Source organism: Macrotis lagotis, chromosome 8, assembly GCF_037893015.1.
Source record: "Macrotis lagotis isolate mMagLag1 chromosome 8, bilby.v1.9.chrom.fasta, whole genome shotgun sequence".
NCBI lineage: Eukaryota > Metazoa > Chordata > Mammalia > Peramelemorphia > Peramelidae > Macrotis > Macrotis lagotis.
In genome coordinates this window covers 1476947-1485916 of record NC_133665.1, presented here as the reverse complement: position 1 = coordinate 1485916, position 8970 = coordinate 1476947, and positions in this window count along the sequence as shown.

Below are 8970 nucleotides of genomic sequence, written 5' to 3'. Positions count from 1 at the left end.
AGAGTTGGAACAAATCTGAAAGTCCATCTGTTCTAACTCTCATTTTCATATAAGTAAATTGATGCTATTAAAGGATGACTTGCCAGAGTTACACACAGCTAATAAGTGTTTGAAATCAGATTTGAACTTGCAATAATGAGGTTTCCTGACTAAGCCCAGTATATTCATTAATACCATCCAGCTGCCTCTCTCTCTCTCTCTCTCTCTCTCCATAGATAGATAGATAGATAGATAGAGGGATATATTCATATATTTATGAATATATGCTAATGTACATTGCTCTGTGGATATAATTATACAGATATAAGGAAAATGAAGTCCAGAGAGATTATTTAAGATTATATGAAAAAAATGTGTCTGAGTCATGATTTAAACCCAGGTCTTCTAACTCCAGATTCATAGATTTTTCAATTGCCCCTCATACAGGATCAGACAATTTAGAGCTTAAAGGGGTCATACAGCTATCTAATCCAAGCTCATCATTTTTACAGATTTGTAAACTGAGGCTTGGAGAGCTAAAATAACTTGTCCAAGATACAACAGATAGTGGCAGAGCCAGAACTTAAAGCCAGGTCAACAGATTCCAAATCCATTACTTTCCCCACTGCCCTATGAGATGAAGACACTTTGGATTGTATTCAATATCATATCCAGCCAGAGGAACTGAAGTACCCTTTACAGGAGAAGTGTAGCCATTGTAGTTATTAGTGAGCATGAATGGGAAATGGCAGAAAAGGAATGGTTGTTATTCTATACAACAAAAGGCCTTGGTGTCTGTCTCTAAGGCAACTGCAGATATAAAGTACAGTGGAAGAACAAGAATCTTTCTAAACCATTGCTTAGCCCTCTCCCCAAGGGCTTTTGGGAAGTAGGTGAATGAGAAGGGGAGGATGTGTTTAGATTCTCAGTGGAAGGCATCACATTTACAAGTCCCAGGAGCAAACAAAAGCATCAGGTCTTCACTGAGCTCCCTCCACTGTCTGGAAGGCCATGTGTCAGCACTATATATGTGAAGATAGGAAAGGAGGAAGGAGTGGAAGACAAGGCTTTATGCCACAAATTGTTCTTCACTACCAGAAGAATTTCTGTTCAACAAATGTTTATTTTATCAAGAAGCCCTGTAAGATTGGCCTATATGACTAAAAAGTAAAAGGATCTATTTTGGAGGGGATGTGGGAAAACTGAGACACTAATGCATTGTTGGTGGAGTCGTGAACTGATCCAGCCTTTCTGGAGAGCAATTTGAAATTTTGCCCATCACCAGACTTCATCATTGAGGGGAGGGGATTAGAAATGAAGGGTGGAAGGAAATTATGTGCATTATAAATTATATGCATTATAAATATGCATAGGTATTATGGATGAATGTTGAAAACCTTTCATAATACGCAAATAGAAAAATAAAATAAAATATTTGTGAAAATAATGTGGAATTTAAAAGTTTATAAAAAGGGGCAGCTGGGTGGCGCAATGGATAAAGCACCGGCCCTGGAGTCAGGAGTGCCTGGGTTCAAATCCAGTCTCAGACACTTAATAATTACCTAGCTGTGTGGCCTTGGGTAAGCCACTTAACCCCATTTGCCTTGCAAAAACCTAAAAAAAGAATCAATGTTGAAAATTATCTTTGCATGTAATTAGCAAAAGAAAATTAGAAAAAAGAAGAAATTATGCCCAAAGGATAATAAAATTATGCATATTCTTTGACCCAGTATTACCATTACTAGATATATCCCAAAGAGATCACAAAAAAGGTTAAAAAAAACTCACACGTACAAAAACATTCCTAGCAATTCTTTTCATAATAGCAAAATATTGGAAACTGAAGGAATGTCCATCAATTGGAGAATGGCTGAACAAATTGTGGTATATGAATGTGACAGAATATTTTCCTCTTAAGAAAACATGAGGGTTATGACTTCAGAATAGCATGGAAAGATTTTCATGAATTGAAGCTGAATGAAGTGAGCAGAAACAGAAGAACATTATACATGCTAAGAGCAATATTGAATGATGATTAACTATGATGGACTTGATCATTTCTGCAGTACAATAAAGACAATATTAAAAGAGTTGAGATGTAGAATACCATTCATATCCAAAGAAGGAACTATGGAGTTTAAATGAAGACCAAAGTTTACTATCTTCAATTTAAAAAAAAAAAGTCTTCTAAGTTGTCATTTTTTTCTCTCTAATTTTTTATTTTGTTTGAATGTGATTCTTCTTTCACAACATGATTAATATGGATCTATGTTTAGCATGATTACAGATATAGAGCCTATAATTACATGGCTTTCTGTCAGGGAGATGGGAGGGAAGAGAGCAAGTAAGGAAAAACGTATAGAAAAATGATTGTCGAAAATTACCATTACATAAAGCTGGAAAAATAAATAAAGAAAAAGAGAACCATTTTTTAAAATAAAAAAAGAACAAAGGACAAACATAAAAATAACAAAGAAAAAACCAAAAAGAAGTACTTAGCACAAAATCAAAAGGGCACCTGCCTTCTAACAACTTACCCTCAACTTGTGGGATAAAACACATACAGAAATAAATACAATACAAAGAAAATTGACGAGACCACCAATAATTTGGAGGATCTAGGAAGGCTTCCTGTTGGAAGAGAGGGGTGGTATTTGAATTGAGCCTTGAAGGAAGCCAGAGAGTCTAAGAAACAGAGAAAAGAAGGTATATATTCCAGGGATGGGGAATAGTGTGTGCAAATGTGCAGAGATAGGAGATAAAGTATTTAGAGGAAGTACAAGTATTCAAGTTTGGCTAAAACAAGAAGAAGAATCCTATGAAAGAAGGATAACAGGGCAAGTAGGAGCCATATGGTATAGACCAAAATTAAAACATTTGCATTCCACCTTCAGGACAATAAGAAGTCAACCCCTGAAAATTTTTCAGTACAGGGAATAATATGGTCTGATTTGTACCTTAGAAAGTCATTCTAACAACCAGTGGTTTTGTGGTTTGTTTTTTAAAAATCAATTGTTAAATACTTACTATATGCCAAGCACTTTACAAATATTATCTCATTTGATCCTCATAACAACCCTTGGAGTTAGTGCTATTTATTATAGCCACTTTGCAAATGAGGAAACTGAGGCAAACAGAGGTTAAAGGATTTACCTGGATTCATACAGATAATAAGATTCTGAAGTTAGATTTGAACTCAGACCTTAAGAGGTCCAACTCTTAATCATCATGCTACCTGGCTGCATCTCTTTTCCTCTAGGAAAAAAATACTAGTGAGAGAAGAAATTGGTTTGGAGGAAATTAGAATAGTTAGCTAAAGAGAGATGATGAAGGCTTGACCTAGGATAGTGGCCCCATAAGAGGAACAGGAAACTGATGCTGAGATGTTTTAGAAATTGAAATGACAATATTGGTGACTGGGTCCAAATCTTCCACAATTTCCCAAGGTGAAGCTTGGCTGTGATAAACGTTCTGTATTGTTGATGTGCTATTATTCACCAAGAGGCAGCCCAAGTGTTATGGGATTCAAGTACAGTTTTATCCCTTTTTAATCCAGTTTCTGCTCTGATGACAGCAGATATCTCTGTTCATCAGGGCAGCTACATTGGGTTTCATCTGTCATCTGTTTCACCTAAGAAGTAATGGAAAATTGCAGGAGTGGAAATGACAAAATTAGTGTCCAATTATTATTAATTCCATCAGTGGCCATGGTGGTAATGTTTATATTAATGTATGCTAATTGGATGTAATTCTACTTCTGAAATCACATGGATTGTTGTAATGAAGTCACCCAGATTGAGTTCAGGTTATTTGAAGACTTCTCAACCTGTCTACTGAAGTTTTGGATTTTTTCCTTTTCCTGTCCCTTTTGAGGAAATGGGGAGAGGATGAGTTATTTCCAAAAGAGAAACCTGAGACCAAACTAGTAAATGTGTAGAGGGATGCATGCAGGGCTTGAGATGGGAGCATTTGAGAAGGAATCATTCTATGAAGTACATAGGACTGATCAGATATGGACTAAATGACCTCTGATCAGGATTGTGACAGCAGGCAGGGACTTGGACTTCATACTATCAATAGGACATTGCCTGTTATTATTATTGGTAGTAGAGTAGTACTTATTTTGGTTGTAATGCTGGCAAAAGAAATAAAACAATTAAGTACAAAGTGTCTCAAAGGACAAAGGGAAGAAGAGAAAAGTGAGAAAAGTAGGATGTGAAGGGAGAGAACCTCACCCAGAAAGGAAGGATTGTGAATAGTGCCAAACTGGAAAAAGTTGAGAGAATGGCACTGAGAAAAAAACCATTACATTTGGAACCTAAGGAGCTATTGTTAACATTCAATTATGAATAGAGCAAGGGAACTGGAAATCAGATTGCAGAAGTTAAGGAGGGAATAAATATTTCTTGAATGAATTGGAATATATGGTGAGGAAACTGGGATAGCAGGTTGTGAGGGAGTTTAGAATATTCCCATCAGATATCTGAAGGGTTTCTGATTGTAGCTGATGCTAGAATCTAGTATGTCTAGCATATTCATTCAAAAAGTTTGTCAGGGGAAGGAAATTGGTGGATTTATATCCAGGAAAAGGTGGCCGTTCCAATCAGTCAATAAGCATTTATTAAGTAAGTACTTATATATTAAGCATTGAGGATACAAAGAAAAATCCAAAACAGTTCCTGCCCTTCAAGGAGCTTACATTCTGTTGAGAGAAACAATGTGTATATGAATAGGAACATACAAGATATAGACAGAATAGATACAAGTTACACATAGCATCTCTATTCATACTTAAAGTCAAAGGAAGAGAGAGAGAGAGAGAGAGAGATTGAAAATGCATGGGAAAAGGAGGGATAACTATGGAATAAAATACACCAAGAGTTTTGCAAGGATGGATCTAAGATACAGATGAAGAGGTATATCTTAGTGAAGAGAAGAGGAAAAGGTTATTGAAAAGAAAGGTTAGCATTCGGGAGCCTCTATAATGATGTGTTGTTGTTGCTTATCCTCCATTTTTGAAGAAGACCACTGACATTACAGTATGATATTTTGACTCCTGCATGAACTGGATTTAAATGAACCAAAATTGGCCAAAATCATCAGCCTCACTCACTTTTCCATAGTTATCAAAGTCCAATGGCAAGACAAAAGCTTAGGATGCAATGCAGTGTATGACCTTTGTGACTTTAATGTCTGGTCAAGCTCTAAGGGTTCCACAATGCCTGTTTTATTGGGCCAGGTAATTGGAGAAAATTGTTCTCATCTGCCCATTGAACTGGGGGGGGCGGGTTGGGACAGATACCTCCCTAACTCAATGATAGTTTGAGATCCATTGGGTACTTCAATCTGGTTTAGTCCATCTACTGAGATGATCTCTGTGCATGTTACAGCTTCCTGGAGTCACAGATGAGAGTTGAGTGAAAGATGGACACCAACAGTGAATGAGACACCTTGAAAGGCTCGCATCAGAGGCAGTAGTCTTCCTTAACAAATATAAGAGGCAAAGACACTGTTAGATCATCAACAAAAGATTACAAAGTAGGAAGATATGGGGGGATTTTGAGAGTTCCACCAATAACTATTACTTGGGTTTTCTAGCTGTTCTAGTAAAGGTGAGTACCAATCTCATGGAGTAGGATATTCAACCTGGCTCCATGAGGGATGGAATAGGTTCTCTGGCCTTTTGCTAAGTATCACGTGCAAGATGATCTCCATGTCCAGAAGAAATCAGAAAAGATTCACAATGGAACCAGAAGTCATCTGTTCAGTAAGCCTTAGGAAGAACAGAAAAGAAAGGATCTCCTTTTCTCTTTCTTTCTTTTAAGGAATCATAGTATGATTCTTCCAGCTCTCCCTTGGACTTCCAGCTAGTAAGGAAGATATTCCTCTCCTATACCAGGAATCTCTGAACACATAGTGGTAAAAATGCTTTTGCTTACCTGAGTCTTAAATTGGAGTTCAAGTTCATTGCCCCTTCTGGTTCTTTTTCTTTCCCTAAGCATAGATGTCTTAACAGTAATCCTGAGCTATGATCACTTCTGGCCTTGATAGGTCCCTCAAAGTTCCTGGGCTCCTGAGTCAGCATTGATTATTGAGCAGGAGATACTTCCTGAAACTACACTCCACTTTAGAGAAGCTACATATCAGCAACTATTAGAAGTACGCTATAGCTAAAAAGATTAAGAAAGTCCAAGTTATATCCTAGTTGACCAGGAGCAATGCAGACAGTATCTGATCAAAAAATCCTACAAATTGCTACAATCTCTACCTTTTGGTAGCATGTAATAAGTTGTATCTTATGTTTTAAGTATTTTTAGTGGACGTTATTCTGTGCTTTAAGTATTTCCTTTGCAGTGGAGGGAAAAAAATTGATTGGATTCCAATCATGACTCTTCAGAGCTCACTCAGGGCAATCATATCACCAGTCTGCAACTCAGTTTCCTCTTCAATAAAATGTGGATAAAAAATTCTTTGACTATCATGCAGAGTTGTTGGGAGGAAAATGCTATAAAAATGGATTTTCTTGTCCCTAATTACAATCAGTGATATAGCACATATATATGGATTTTAGACATCTTAATACTAGTACTAAAAGAGGTTGTCTTCTAAAGTCTCAGTGCTTCAGGGAATGATCATTACAAAAAGCTTAAATATAGGGAAATTATCTAAGGAGTAATAAGATAAAAAAATTCAGAAAAGAGATAGAAAAGCTGAGAGGGACTTCTATGTCCCAAGAAACAGCTATTCAGGATCTCAGAGTGAGTCTATGATGTAGGTCAGCTTGAATGTGAAAATAAGATCTGATAAAATCATTCAGAAGGTCTTACTAGGTAATATTTCCTTAAGGCTTTTAAGTTTATAGGATATCTTCACATATATTATCTCGAATGCAAATACAACTCTTCTATTTGGCATATAAAACATTTCACAACCTGAATACCACTCTCAGGAACACCTCTAGTGAGGGAACACTCATAAGTCACTCATTCTATTTTATAAGAAAAATCTTCCTTCTATTCAACTGAAATTTGTATTCCAATAACAACTATTCAGTCATCAACTTTCTCTTGAGACCTATACAGAACAAGCTCATGGAGGTGTGAGACATTCTGATACCTGGGGTAAAATGGTTAAAATAAAAGTAAAATATAATTCAAATACCTATTCAGCTCTTTCTAGATGTTACATCAAAGGCAAGGCCCTGAGAGAAAAAGTCATGTTAACTACAAGTAGAATACTCTCAAAGAAATTCCAGGATCCTACCAAGCATGTTCCCAATGTAGTGCTAATGACATTTAAGCCTCGGTAGTACTTTCGTAGTATAATTTACACACTTTGGGAGCTTCTTATCTGTCCATTCCCAAAGTGAATTGTATTGGGAAAAGGCCTCATTAACTTTGTTATTTTCTGCTTTGGCATGGAATTTTGGAGCAGATGAGAACTCTGTCATCTGAGGATTGAACAAACAAATAAACAAACAAAAAAGTTGTTTGTAGTACTTTGTGATTTACAAAATGCATTCTTCCCAGGAACCCTGTGGCATAAGTATTGCCTCCATTTTACAGATGAGAAAACTGAGCCTCAAAGGAGCTTTAAGGAAATTGCCCAAGTGTCAGAGCCAGGACTTGAATCCAACTCTTTTTATTCCAATTTCAGCACTCTTTCCCATATGACCTTTTAGACATAGTAAATGTTGAGTAAGTACTAATTGAATTTTAATTTGAATAGCCATTGCTTGCAAATACTCAGCCTTCTGGAATAGTCAAGCCAAAAGTGACTTTTTCTCTGGCTTCAGGGACAATTTAAAACAATTAATCACTCTCAATGGGCATAAGAGAAGTAATTTCCTCACTATTCATTAAAACCATCAGTGCTGTCATGCAGACCACAGTCTTCTGCTCCATTAAAATATTTCCAGTCATTATTATAATAAACATCACCAACATAATAGCTTGCATTTGTTCAGTATTCACCTGCAAAGTAAGAGGCTTGGATTTAATGTCCTCTCAGGTCCTTTCTAGATTCAAACCCATAATCCTATGATCTTATGGTTTACAAAGTATTTTCTACACAATAGGTATGACAAGGGTATAAACAAATTACAGTTTATATCCCCATTTTACTGATGAGCGCTATGTGGTTCAGAACACTATTTAACCTCAATCAGAAAGCAACTTAAAATCAGAGGTAGGACTCAAATCTGGGTCTTCTTCCTCCAGGTCTCAACTACATTTAAAATGTAGCTTCAATTCAGTTCAAAGAAAGGAGAAGAGAGGGCAGGGGTGGGGAAGGGAAGGTAGACAAGGGGAGGGGAAAGGAGAAGAGGAGGAGAGAAGAGGGGAGGGGAGGGGGAGGGGAGGGGAGGGGAGGGGAGGGGAGAGGGGAGGGGAGAGAAAAGGAGGAGAGGAGATAGGAGAGAGAACCTGAGTTATGCTAGGGATTCTGCAAGGCTGAGATAAAGAGTAAGTGCATTCTAGACACAACCAACCACTTGTGCTAAGTCACAGAAGTAAGGTGTAGAATGTTACATAAGTTAACAAGCATTTATAAAATATATATGTATATATGGGGGTAGCTAGGTGGCACAGTGGATAGAGCACCAGTCCTAGAATCAGACAGACCTGAGTTCAAATCCAGCTTCAGACACTTAATAATTGTCTTGCTGTGTGACCTTTGACAAGTCACTTAATCCCATTGCCTTAAATAAATAAATTTTTAAAATAAAATATATATGTATGTCTGACACTATACTAAGCAGTGGCAATACCAAAACAAGCAAAAGCATGACCCCTACATTCAAGGAGCTCTCAATGGATAGTTAACATGCAAACAACTATGCAGACACAAGCTATGTACAATATAAATGGGAGTTAATGTCAAAGGAAAATGACTAGAAATATGCAGGGGAGCAGTGTGGAAGAGAGGAGAAAAGCAAGAACTATTCTCACAGAAACAAATTTGAGTTGAGTCTTAAAGGAAGCCAGGAGGTAG